Genomic DNA, 10,914 nt, shown 5'->3' on the forward strand with positions numbered 1-10,914 from the left:
TCCTGAGTTTGAAGCCTGGTACCAAAAAAAAAAAAAAAGTATGTTACTAGTCAGATAAATGATGATGATGGTACAATAATGATTCCAGAAAACCATTCATTCAGTATTTTTATATGCGAGAAACTGCATTCAACTCTCAACATGACTAATTCATAACAGATTTATTCTGATCTTCCTTTCATAGTCTAAACCACTTATTCAAGGTCGTACAGTGAGGACCTGAAAGAGCCAGGTCAAAGCCATGCCACCTGGCTCCCAAGACCAACCTCTGAAACTTCTACCCTGGAATCTTTTATCTTTTTTTGGAGCCATGGATTCTTTCATTAATCTAGTGAAATTTAATGGACCCCTTCTTAGAATGATTTAAAATTAAAATACACAGGATTTCAAATAAAATTGAATTAAACTGAAGTTATTAAAATGTTCCAAAACATAAAACTGTGAATATATTTGTACTTTTATTAGAATAACAAACAAAATCTACTTATAGGTCAAATGATACCACATTATGGAGCAATGATAAATACACTTCTAAGTACCAGGATCCAGGCAACAAATGTAGAGTAAAATGAAAATGTCACTGAATTTCTTAGGGGACAAACTCACTTGCGTTACTAATATCAAGGAAAGCTGTTGCCTTCATTCATAATAGAAGGCAATGCTAAATTGCAGTTGGAGGTTTTTGAAAATTAAGATGGAAATTTTACTCTTCCAAGTTCAAGGAGCCACATAAGAACCTCTTTGCTACCCAATCCCAGAGCTCCCCTTGCCTCCTGACCCCAGCTAAGAGTGTTCCTCTCTGCCCTAGTAGGGGCTGGGTAGCCCTGATCCCTGTCCTGTCTTCATAGCCCCATCCTAGCCCTATGACTGGTGCACTTCAGAGAGCGACCTCTCAGAGGACAAGACCACGTCTGGTCATCTCAGCCTCTCTTTGGCCCTGGGTCAGGGCTAGCCCAGAGAGGACAATAAATACGAATCTGCAGAACTGACTGGATGCCAGGGGTGGCCCAAGGCCACAGGCTGCTGATTCACACCTTGGACAGAGATGAGGAAATGGTGACCCTACCACATGGGTTCTAGCTTGCTCTGCCAGCACAGTGGGATTCTACTTAATTAAGCAGAACCTAATACACTGTCTTTATGTGCTTTACAGCAATGTTTTCCTTCCAGTGTGGAGGGTGGGGCTGGTATACCGTTACCCATTGCCAGTGATAAGAAGCAGGGACAAGTGCTGTCCAAGGCAAACTGCTTCATCTCTCAAGCCTCAGCTCCCGCATCCGTGAAATGTGATAGTACCGCGCCGGACACCCACTGTTCTCACGATCCTTGGCTCCACATCTCCCTCTGCCAGCAACAGTGCCCTGAATCTGCCTTTACCTCTCATCACTCTCAGTCAGTGGGCCTGTCAATGTGGTCAGGAAATCTAGCGGGGCCAATCAGACGCTTTCTTCCAGGAACTGGACTTGAGTGGCCAAATGTGTGAAAATGCACAAAGCAGACGTCTGCCTCTGGCGATGCTCAGATAGCTCCAATGGCCATTTTCTAAGCCCGGGTGCTAAGCTTTTACCTTGGTTCTGCCAGCCCCATCTTTCCAATATAGTCTCTTTAGCTTAAGTCGGCTAGGTTTGTTTCTGTCACTTAAACCAAAACTCCTTAGTCTTAATTCCTTATCTCAGAGCTGCTGCACTGATTCGGTGGCATAAAGCATGAAGACCCTTGCACACAGAAGCACTAAGAAATGACAGCTATTCTATAACAATAACAATACATTATTAAACACGGAAAACTAAACAAGCCTCTCCCTTCCCCTCACATATCTGAATTCCCACTGAACTCCCAGTCCCCTCCCTCCCTAACTTCAGCTCCACTGTCCAGACGCAGCACTACATCCAAGCAAGTCCTCCCAAGTTTGTGAGTGCTCTGCCCTCTCCATTCTCCTGACCACCCTGGGCTGCCTCTGCTTGCTCCGGCCCACGGGTACCGGTCTGGGGCCATGGCCCTTGCGAAGGTAGAGCAGGACTGTTCAGCCTTCTGTGTGGCTTTCAGGCCAGTTAGGAGCCCCTGGGTCTTTGCTCCTCCTCTCATCCATCAAGCTTCATCTCCATCACTCAAGTATTTCTTGCTTTTAAAAATGCCTGAATAAAGATAAAACCTGTCATCACTTCCACTTCTTTGCTATCCTGTTCTTTCTACCTGAAATTCCCTTACCCTCATCTGCGTGGCAACATGGCTCCAATGCTTTAAGGTCAGCCTCAGGTTTCCATGGTGCTGTCTTGATTCTCCAAGCCCCAGAAGCCAAAGACATGGGCCTCTGCTCATTCTCTGCCTTCCCGACTAGGTCTCCACTGATGTGTCTGCTTGTTTCCCTTTCTTAGGACCTTGCTTTCTTCTACTTTGCTTATCCAGATATCATCCCTGTGCTCTGAAGTGCTTGCCCTTTGTAACAACTTGGGTTTATACCATAAATTCTCAAGTAATCCTGCTGATAACACAATGTAGGAGAGTTCCTCCTTGGTGGTTGTTTTTCCAAAGTGGTGGTTCTGGCAGCACTGGAGAAAGTACAAGGTGCCCAGTGAAATTTAAATTTCAGATGAATGATGAATCATTGTTTAGTATAAGTATGTCTGATTTGCATGTTTAGCTGAAATTCAAATTGCTTTGGGCATCCTGTTTTTTTTTCATTTACTAAACTGGGCAACCTGATGGCCTGAGACTGTGTTATACAGAAGTAGGCAGCCATACTCTGTCTACTACCAGTCCCCTTTCCTTTATCACTTAAAGAAGGCCATCCATGTCTGCACGTATGCACATGGACTACTAAGTAAAGGGGAGAATGCCCTGCAGCTTGGATCCCAGGCACAGGAACCGTGGCTTGTAGCAAAGCTGGGATCTGCAGATTTCTAGAAGACACAGTATGTGTATGTGTGGGGGTGGTGGTAGGGGGCTTTGCACAGCGCCACTGTCATAGCACTGAGCCTCCTGGATCTATCCCATCAGCTGGTTCTCATGTCATAACAGGGGGCAAGGGAGGCCAGCTCCACCCTGGGTATGGCTGTCTTTACTGCCAACGGCTCCGAGAAAGGGTCTGGAAAAAGAGACCCTTGGCTTTGGGGCATTACCCCAGGCTAGGAAACTCCAGGGACTACTGGTCCAGCAGTGCTTATCCTCAGGCATCCACTGAATCCCTTCAACAAGGTCACTACTTCCCAGAGAAGCCTCAGGGCTCACCGAAAATAAAGGACAGAACCAGACAAGAATCCAGCTTTGGACTGCAGAAACCACATGATCTTCTGAATAAGCCTCTTTTCCTTTGTCACCTCACTGCTGGGACCAAGCAGATTAACTGGCTGCTCAGGTGCTGGCAGCTCCCTTTTCCTGCAGCTGCAGGAACCCACAGCTGGGAAGGGGACAACTTAGTCATGTATAGCAAGACCAACCCTCCCACTAGATTTCCCTCTAAGGAAGAAAGGATGCATAATTTGCAACCAGGATATGAGTATCGCAGACGAGACATTCAACCGAATGGTGTGGTCCTTTTTTGGCAGCATGCTAACAGCACTGCTTGCTGACTTGCACGTGCGTATAAATGGTGACAAGAGAATGCATGAAATGCACAGGCAAGTAGGGTGCAGGGCATACCCGTAACCTGCACAACCTTTCTGGTGCGTGGCCTCAGGGAACAGACCATGCTGGCTCTGCCCGACTCAGGACTGCAATCCTTCCACCCCTACCAGCTGCGAGCACTGTGGGAAAGGCCGGGCCTGGCTGCGAAGGGAGCACTGTAACTCGGAAAATACCGCCCTGGCTTTCCCCCATGGTATTTCAAACTCATCACTTTCCACTGCTTCAGCTGACAACTGGAAGCCACATCCCAAGACCTCCCTCCATGGTGGGAGCGGGAAAGGAGTCTCTCAGGCTGGCGCCTGCCTCTAAGAACCTCAGAGGACAGGCTCTCAGAGACATGTGGCAAGGATCCTTCAGGAGGGCCAGGAGGGGTGGGCGGCAGGATGTGGGAACCTGCTGGAGTTGCCACAGCTTGGCACTACTTCTTTTTAAAAATGAACATTTGCTGTTTTTTATTTTTACTAAAAACAGGGCTATGTGTTCACTGCAGCACATTTGGAAAGAGAGAAAGAGGAAAAAAAAAGCACAGACAAGCCTCCCTCCCCCAAAGAGCAACCTATATTTTATCAGCTCTATTTCTGGGCCCTCTAGACACATTTCCAGCCCTCACTGGTAATCAGGTAGGAATTGGCCTGTGTACACTGCACTGCAACCAGTCCCATACAGGAAATAGACTGCATTCTTACCAGGTCGATGGGATCCTAGCATGTGGGCATAATACTTTTCATTTATCTTGTTCTCTGCTGATGGGTGTTTAAATGATTACTAACTTTTTACTATCATAAATCATAAATATAGCACCTTGTTGTCAAGCCCAGACTAGAGACTAAGGTCACATAGTTGGTAGGTAACAAAGATTTGAACCCAAGCTGTCTGATGTTCATTTTCTGCTCACCAGAACAGACACAAAGTCTGAACTATAGTGACAAATAAATAATTTAAAGATATAATAGCTGCACCTCTCGAGATACCTGTAGGAGCCCAGAATATAAGAGAAGTAGACTTGGCATGACCTGCTTGGGTGGGGAGGAGGGCAGGGACACGAGGATGACACAGCACAGCTGATGAAATCCTAGCACAGCATCCTGAAGAACGACATCAACACAAAAAAGTCCTCTGCTTGCCATTCACTTGGCACAGCTTGCTTCTATGACAGGCACCCACAGGAAATCAGTCGCTTAAATACTCTCTGGAGGCCTTAAGGGGACACGACATTTGTGTGACACAGAAATGGTGCAGGACAAGACCCCATCTGTGGAGTAGGGAGAAATGGCTCTGGCTTGCTCACAGGCTTCTCCCAGCAGCAGCATGTCCTCAGGGCAGCAGGCAGGAAAAGAGCAGAGATTTAGATCACAGTTATGATCATCAATAGCATTTTTCATGACGACCCTTCACCGAATGCCTTTCAAACATGAGGCAGCAGGTTCAGCATTGAGTGTCACGATAGAAACTTGACAACCACCCTATACTTGGGAGGCAGTTACGATGACTACCCACTTTATAGACACTGAGGCAGCAGCATTGTGCAAGGCACCCAGCTCAGGGGTGCACCAGAGGACTCAAAGCCAGGCCTTGTCATCATGAGGATAAGAGTGCTTCAGCAAAAGTGTGCCAGTGGCTGGTATTTCTCCCAGGCAGCAGGGATGGAGTACAGATTGAGTTGTCAAAGACTGGCATGGACATTTCAGAAGTTGCTGCACTCATCCTAATGTAGAAACTAAGACTGAGGGCTGCTTGAGTTGCCTAAGGCCATGCAGAACTTGAACCTAGACAAATTTGTCCCAGTATCCAAGTTCTCTCCACTCAAGCTTGCTGCCCTCCCTGCCCTGTGGGTTTCCACAAAAGGGGCACTAGGGAAAGGAGGGGAGGGAGGTAGCTGGTGACTGGAAAATAGAATGCAACTAATTTGGGCAGCCGATCCAGGTTCTGTTCCCGATTACTGAGCTCCCCAGCCAGAGGCCCTCAATGCAATGGAGATGAGGATGTGGGTAACACCCAATACTAGCACAATCAACCCTTTGAGACTCAGATGCTCAGCACAGTGACTACAGGCTCCCAGAAGCTGGCAATCAGTGGGAGCGTTCTCAGGCTGGCAGCTCTGGGCCTACCAACCCATCATCCATAGACACAACTGATCTAGAGCCTCCTGGGACAGAGATGGGCTAAGGGCTGCTGGCCACCTGCACTTCAACAATAAGGTTGAATGAAGAGAGATTGGAGAACATTTCAAGATGACTCCTGATGTCTCTCATGTAAGGGGAAACTGGGGCCAAGTAGCATAAGTGAACCACCAAGGCCACTTGACATAGTGGTGGCCTCTTTGTCTGTCCCAAACACAAAGACATCTAGTTCACTTCTGAGAGCAGCCACTCCTTGCTATGTGACTCCTTGCAAATGCCTCTACCTCCTTGAGACTCTAGTCTGCTCAAGGGGAAACTGGGAACACTAATGTAACTTCCCAAAAAATTAATACCCCAGGTGTATAAATAAATCCTGCAAATGAAGGGAAGACAAAATACACTGAAAAAGTGATAAGGAATAAAAACAGGCAGTTCAGGCCAGGGATATAGCTCAATGGTTCTGCCACCTGCCTCGCAAGCACAAGGTCCCAAGTTCAATCCCTGGTACCAAAAACAAACAAACAAACAAACAAAAACAACCAGACAACTCATGGATGAGAAACCTCATATGGTTGATAAAGCTGTGGAAAAAAAATTTGGCCTCACTAGTAAGCAGGGAAATGGCAACAAGCATCACTAGTTGGTACCCATTGGATGGACACAAACTAAAGTCCATAAGACAGAGTTAGCAAGGGACCCAACAGATGCAAAGATGAACACACACAAACCCCACCAGCTGTTTTATGCCAGTGTACATACACAGAAGTAGCTCCAAGGAAGTTAACTGCTGCGTACATTCTAAATGTCCCCAACAGGAGTGTGAATAAAGAGGGGTGTACCCATAAATGGAATACTACACAGGAGTTAAAATGAACTAGAGCTACATCTATCAAATATAGATCTCAAAAGTGTGATGTGTTTATGCAGTTTTAAAAACATTCATGTTGATACAAGATTTCGGGGAGTGTTTAAAGGCAAAGACATTAAAAGGTGCCACACTGGAGTGGGAAGAACACAAATTGCAAATCAGAGCCAGGGATCTTTTTAGGGTGACAGAAATCATCACTGGATTGTGGTGAAGCTGCTCAGCTCTATAATTTACTAAAAAAATCAGTAAATTGTATACTTAAAATTATACTCCAATAAAGCTGTTAAAGAAAACAACTGCGTGTAGTAGTCCACATTTAAAAATGCACGAGGATGATAAAAATCGAATGCAGTGTGCTGGGTTTTCAGAGGGCATGGTGTTGAAGGCATACAGGGGGCTTTGCAGCTATCATAAATGCTTCCTTCCTTCTTTTCTTTCTTATCTTTTTTGAGATGAGGACCCTCACTATGTTGTTCAGCCTCAAATTTAGGATCCTCCTACCTCACCCTCCCAGTAGTTAGGATCATGAGCTTGTGCCATTGTACCTGGGCTTATGGTTTATTTCTTAAAAAGTAAAAGGATCTGAAACACAAATGGCAAATGCAGAACCACAGTATTGAGTTGGACAGCATATTAATAGCTATTCATTTTATTCTCTTTCTGCATTTGTGCACTGGAAATACTGGATTCCTAGAAGGAGTTAAAGGGCTGGTCTATCAATGAAATACACAGAGAGAGCCTAATCCAGTGCCTGGCCTGGGGTGACAAGGGCACAGCTCGGCTGTGGTTGTGCTTCCCACTGCCAGCCAGCTCCCCTTGGTTGTGAACGCTCTCCAGCGGAGCCAGCAGCTTCTCTGGGCTCCTCGGTCAGTGACTCGGTGCTAAAAGGAATATTCTGTGCATGCTCCTCCAACAGCCCCAATAGACACAGAGGTCCCACGGAGCCCTTCCTTTTTTCTCCACTCCAGGTGAAAGACAACCAGTCACGGAGCAGTCTCCCTGGGACCCTCAACACTGGGAAGCCCCTCCCCATTCATCCTGAAACCTTTGGATCCAGGGAAGCCCTCTCCAGACAGGAACATGACAGATACCACCTCACTGTCAGGATCTGAGGCGCCCCCACGGATGCTCTACCGGGTGGTGACAGAGGCTGGTCTCGGGCAGCAGCAGATGCCATCCTGCCATGGAGAAGACACCATTCTGGAGGCCCAGCCCTGCGCTTCATCCAGGTACAGCTCTCTGATGACGCCCATAGGACCCAGGACTTGTTCTGGCACAGGCAACTGAATAGTGAACAGGCAGTGGTGGCTGAGGTAGCTGTAAACAGAGGTGTGTGTGGGGGGGGGGGCGTAGATCAGGACTCTCCATTATGGACCTGTGTATCCTACAACACCATGACTGGGGCAGAGGCTGTGTGAAGTCCCGAGCTGTAGTTTGTCCCCCAAGGATTCATGTATGGTAACTTTGATCCCCAGGGTGGTGAAGTGAGAGGTGGTAGAACCCTTAAGAGGTGGGGCCTAATGGGAAGTGATAAGGTCAGCAGGCTCTGCAGACCCATTCATAGTTCCTGACAGGGGTCGTATAAAAGAGCACACCGGCCCCTCCCTGGTCTCTCTAGCTTCCAGTCTCACCACGTGATCTCTCCCACCATGATGTCATCCACTATGTTGTGACTCAGCCAACAGGGTCTTTACCAGAAGGAAAATCAATGAGGCTGCCCAAAACCTTGGACTTTCAGCCTCCTAAACAGTGAGCTAAATGGACCTCTGTCCTTTATAAAGTACCTGACCTCAAGTATGTTGTTATAGTAACAGAAAATGGACTAATGCCAAGGGTAGCAATCAATGCTGGGACCCATTTTTGGTTGTCACAACAGGTGAGAGGGGTGCTACTGGCATCCAGTGGGCAAAGCCCAGAGATGCTGCAGAGCATCCTACCATATAGAGGACAGTGTCCCACAACAAAGAGCGATCTAGCCCAAAATGTCAGCAGTGTTGAAGTTGAGACACTTGGTCCTGGGTGGGTGTAATAGTATTTTCAATTTGCAAATTGTGGAAGTCAGAGCTCAGAAAAGTAAAGCAACCACCACAAGGTGACACAGCAGGAAGTGGTAGAGCATGGGACTGTCCAGGTCCCCTACTTACACTGTCCAAAGTGGCTTTAGACAGGGACATCAAATCGGAGGCAAAGTCCAGGCCTGCCAACAGCTGTCCCTATGCCCACTCCTTCTAGAGTATGCACGTGGGGGCAGGGGCGGGTGCTGGGGAGGAGAGGTGGTGCAGTCTGGTTTGGCTGGGTTCGGACCCTTGTTGTCAGGCAGTGAATTTTCTGTTTCTATGGATGATTCAGTTCATCACCACTGCCTTTCCTCATCTGATGAACCCAGAGACCTGCTAGCAGAGAGCCCCTTGAATCACAGGAGTGACTAAACCCACACACAGAAAAACAAGTTCTGGATGAAACACCCTCTGCCCTGTCTGATTTCAGCCTGTTCCCAATTACAGTGATGCGGACACCACGTGGCAGGCTGGCAAAGGACGCAACAGTTACGGACTCCATTCCAGCCAGTCACTTAGTCACTCCCCTGGGAAGAGGGCAGCCCCCTCATCTTACTGATGAGGAAACTGAGGTTCCAGTTTCCTAGCAAGCTGCACAGCCAAGGCTGAAACCCAATATGTTTTAACAGACTTTTTTTTTTCAGTGGGCCCCTGAAAAGTGATTAAAAGCTTAGAAGGATGCCCCTCAAAGTTTCAAAAACCCATGGCATAGAAACAAACACTCTGGTTCATCACCAATGATACAGCAGATTGCTTAGCTTTTGAGAGGGCTCTGTCCAGGGAAACTGAGGGCACGGGATCCAGAAAGTGGAGTGGTCTGGCGGAATACTTTTTGGGTTCAGCAAAGCTGGATTTACATCCGGTATAGGCCTTCATCTTTCTAAGCCTTAGTCAGTCCCTTCAATTGTCAAATGGGCTTAAGAACCACTGCCACAAGAAAACTGTTACAGGAAAGAGTGAGTGGAAGAAGAGGTGCCCATCCTTGGAGGCTGTATCTATCCAGCTCACAGATCTGCTAGGAGGCAGCACCGAGCACTTCCTCCTGTTGCCATGTTGGTGAAAACTGCCCTCATACATGGAGACAACTCACTTAACATCCTCAACAGGCTCCAACAAGAAACCAAGATGTGGCAGCATTTTAAACAGTTAATAAAAACAAAAAACAAACAAACAATAACAACAACAAAAACAAAACAGGGAGGAGGGGGAAAAAAGGACAATTTAGCCCAGTACTGGGAAACTTCGCTCTATTTCAAGATGCCACAGGTCCAGGAAATAGCTTCCCACCGTCTGGCTAAGGGGTGAATAGAGCTGGCTGCCCAGCCAATAACAATACAGACTCACACAGCACACCCTTTCTCCTGGAGAGCACAGTGGATTCCCAGCTATCTCCTTTCAGAATTTTATAGGCTCTCCATGGAAGGCATGGAGATCTGCTTTGTAAAAAGAAATCTCAAAAAAATAAAAAATCCTAAGAGGGCTTCCTGGGCGGCCAAGGAACTGAATTTAGCCAGCCAACGCCCTTTTCTAGTCATTGTTCTGCACTTCTTTGTTAGGATTTTTTCCCTCCCTCTTGCTCTTTTTTCCTTCCTGGTTAACTTCTCCCAGCCAGCTCAGCCACTGCCCACTACTCACCGCCAGAGACACCAGAGCCCCTCCCTTCTGGAGGGAGGCCCTCCCTAAGGCCTGCTCACCACCTACAACCTCTAGGGTGGGCCCTGGGTCACCTGAGCCCGAAGACGTGGTCCCTACGCTGCTGAAGAAGCCCCTTTTCACCTGCAGGTCCCCGGGCATCCAAAGCAAACCTTCCAGAGGGAGGGGAGGCGTGAATGCAGCAGTGTTCTAGAACCTGCATCCTCTTGGAACCTCTGCCTGCCATCTGCAAAATGATGCTGCTAGCCCATTTCTCAAGTCCTTGTGGGATTCAAACAAGATTCTCGTTTTACACAGGGAGAGGCCAGGAAGAAACTTTGGTACGTTTTTAAAAGGAAGTTACTGTACAGAGGAGGGGGGCACTCCAACGATCTTATCCATGCCATGGTCAGGCTGGCTGTCCCAGAAGAATCCAGCCAAACTTGGTGATCCCCAGAGGGGCTACCTGTGGCTGGGCAACGCCGGTCTGGGGGCCTCTGGATCAGGAGGGGTGGTGCCCTGTCTCTTTTCCCTTTTTCTGTCTCCCGGTTCCCTACACCGGCTGGGGCCAGACTTTTCCACGGATGAGCAGGACTGGGTAGGGGTAGGGGTG

General features: G+C 47.8%; 1 long non-coding RNA gene across 1 annotated transcript in view; it reads left to right on the forward strand.

The window, feature by feature from the left end:
* Positions 1-10,419: 10,419 nt before the first annotated feature.
* The window catches only part of LOC117285361, a 20,609-nt gene continuing 20,114 nt past the window's right edge, over positions 10,420-10,914 (forward strand). The window contains exon 1 of the long non-coding RNA XR_004516357.1: positions 10,420-10,642. This is a non-coding gene — a long non-coding RNA (uncharacterized LOC117285361). The remainder of the gene's footprint in view (positions 10,643-10,914) is intronic.

The sequence above is a fragment of the Fukomys damarensis genome, unplaced genomic scaffold (assembly GCF_012274545.1).
Source record: "Fukomys damarensis isolate Sample0158 unplaced genomic scaffold, DMR_v1.0_HiC HiC_scaffold_9, whole genome shotgun sequence".
Lineage (NCBI taxonomy): Eukaryota > Metazoa > Chordata > Mammalia > Rodentia > Bathyergidae > Fukomys > Fukomys damarensis.